The sequence below is a fragment of the Otolemur garnettii genome, unplaced genomic scaffold (genome assembly GCF_000181295.1).
Source record: "Otolemur garnettii isolate 467f Iridium unplaced genomic scaffold, OtoGar3 scaffold00300, whole genome shotgun sequence".
Taxonomy (NCBI): domain Eukaryota; kingdom Metazoa; phylum Chordata; class Mammalia; order Primates; family Galagidae; genus Otolemur; species Otolemur garnettii.
Genome location: NW_003852695.1, coordinates 167,804 through 170,335, shown reverse-complemented (window position 1 = coordinate 170,335; position 2,532 = coordinate 167,804). Strand labels below are relative to the sequence as shown.

The 2,532-nt window shown below is 35.7% G+C and overlaps 1 pseudogene; it reads right to left on the bottom strand.

The window, feature by feature from the left end:
- Nucleotides 1–409: 409 nt before the first annotated feature.
- On the bottom strand, nucleotides 410–1,381 carry LOC100943314 (annotated as a pseudogene).
- Nucleotides 1,382–2,532: the final 1,151 nt, after the last annotated feature.

The following is a 2,532-nucleotide window of genomic DNA, read 5'->3' as shown; positions in this document are numbered from 1 at the left end:
GCCAACTAAACAATAAAAAACACAACTCTAAATTTGGTGTTTTGAAAATATTAAGACCAATGAAAATCTGAGAAAAACAAATTAAACTTATTTGATTTATTAAAACTATATAGGAAACATTGTCAAATATGAAATGGTGATTAATTTTGTATGAGTTTTGGTTATATATATGTTCCAATATTAGAAAGCATTAGTCTGTCCTTACCTATAAAGCATTGGTCTGTCCTCACGTATAAAATATTAGTCTATCCTAATGTATATTGTCTGTAATAATTTTAATTCATCTCAAAAAAAAAAAAAAGAACTTGTTTTTTATAACTGACTGAGTCTAAAGTTTGTCCCCCAAAAGGAAAAAATATTAAGAGGCTAACAAATTTTCTTGAATTCAAATTCTTTTTTTTCTTTTTGCTTAATGAATAAGTTTATTGTTTTAAATCAAGAAATATTCATATAAAATTGGTTGGTTTAGCTTTCAGCAGCTTGCTCCTGAGCTCTAAGGAAGCTTGTCTTCTTTTAAGCTACCCGATCTTTCTTCTGGGCAAGGGATATTTTGGGACAGTTCCATCTCTTCTTTTTAATTTCTCTCTTGGGCTTCTTCTCATAGACTGGGTTATCTCGTATAGTCGCATGAGCTTTCTTATATATCTCCTCCATCGTGTCTGGAGTGACGATGTTCTTCATATATCGAGAGAACTGTTTTTTGTAAGCATCTTCATCTTCTTCCATTAGGTAACACATATAATCTGCAACATTCTGTCCCATGATATGCTTCCAATGTACTTCAGCATTAAATTCCTTGCTTTCAGAATCATAAGCAGGGAATCGTCTGGTACTGTGAGGGATAGACAAGCCTCCATCCACAGCTCCCTTCAGGGCTTCAAAAACTTTATTGCCAGTGGTATTCCTGGCAAGGCCTGCATCCAAATAGCATGTAAAAGCACCAGGCTGACCATCGATGCTTTCCACATTGTATTCATTGCCAGTCACCTCCACTTGGCCTTCATAGATCTTGTCCATGCCAAACCTATTGAGAAGCCTGCGGGCCAGCAGCAGGTCAGTACAGTGTGCTGCACCACAATTTGTCAGGCCAACCTTCACACCATATTTTGGTAGTTCATGTGCATAAGCTGTGCAGACTATCATATTCCCTTCTACACAGACATAAGCAATCTGACAAATGATGTCTCTGTTAGTCACATGAACTATCATTCTGTATTTGGATGTATTGTATTGTATTGTATTATTTTTATACTGTATCACCAAGTGTTTCCAAGCATAGTAGTCAGTTTTACCCTCTTGTTGTCTTCTAAATTTCACTTGGTATCTCTTAAAGTAGGCCTTATTCTTGACAAGCTTAACAAACCCCATCCTGCAGAATAGAGACCCACATCCATGGCCCCACACAAACTTGCAGGCCCAGCAACTGAATTCAAATTCTTAATGTCTTTGAATATTGAGTAACTTCAGACTAAAAGCAGACTTTTAGAACTTTGATGGAAAAGTTAACATATCTATGAGTATTTCTAATCAAACTTTAAACAGAACAGAAATCAGTTACATGAAACTGGGCTAGTTTGTTATGGATTTTTATTTGAAATATTGTTGATTCTTTCTGTGTTTTGTTTTCCAGAGGTCAAGAAAACCATTTTCTGTCTTTTGAGCTATTTGTAGCTTTTCAAACAATGTATGTACTTATGAGCAAAATTTGAAACGTATTTTTTTCTCTCTCCTTGATTTCTCCAGAATTTGAAAGCCATTTGTAAGTATTCTTAATTTCTGACAATACAGTTATTTGCATAAGGATCTGTATTGTTCTATAGAACATGATGAAGGTACTGGTTATGTTACCAAGCTGGATTAGCATTTCCAGAGGTGTCCAGACTGTGTTAAGGAATTAAGGTTGACTTTAAAAGGCCAATAAAAAAGCCCTTTGGAAAACTGGCTAGATACCCATCAGTAACATTTCCTGATCTGTGGTAAGTAATGAAGGTCTCTTGCTGGCTGGTCTGGGAATTGAAATGTGCTTGGGAACCTCAAGAGAAGAGGAACTTACCCAATGCATACAGGTATCTAATGGCCCAGATGAAAGTTGGGCTTGTGAAAGGCTTTCAAGAAAGTCCAGCCTGAGAGATTCCTTATGGAAGGTTCAAGCAAAGCCAATGTTGAAGGAAAGGAAAGCCTAGATAATTAATAATTATTCTTACTGCACTTTATGCAAATAATCAGCCCCAGTAGACTGGAGGTACAGTTTATTTTAGCAACTAAGTTAGTTCTGCTATAATTTGACTTTAGTAAAAAGAGAAATTGGAGAGAGAAAAATGATTTAAAGAAAAAAGAGGCTGTGGCCCACCTGTATTAAATCCCAGCCTTATCTATACTATCAGCTCATAAAATGAGACGTAACTGTTTTACTAAACTGATTTGTTAAATGGGACTAAGAGACTGGCCAAAGAGTATAAATGATATACAGAAGTTATAATTACTCCAAAGTCTTAAGACTCAACAAAGGTCACCTGTTGTCTACACTGGGAA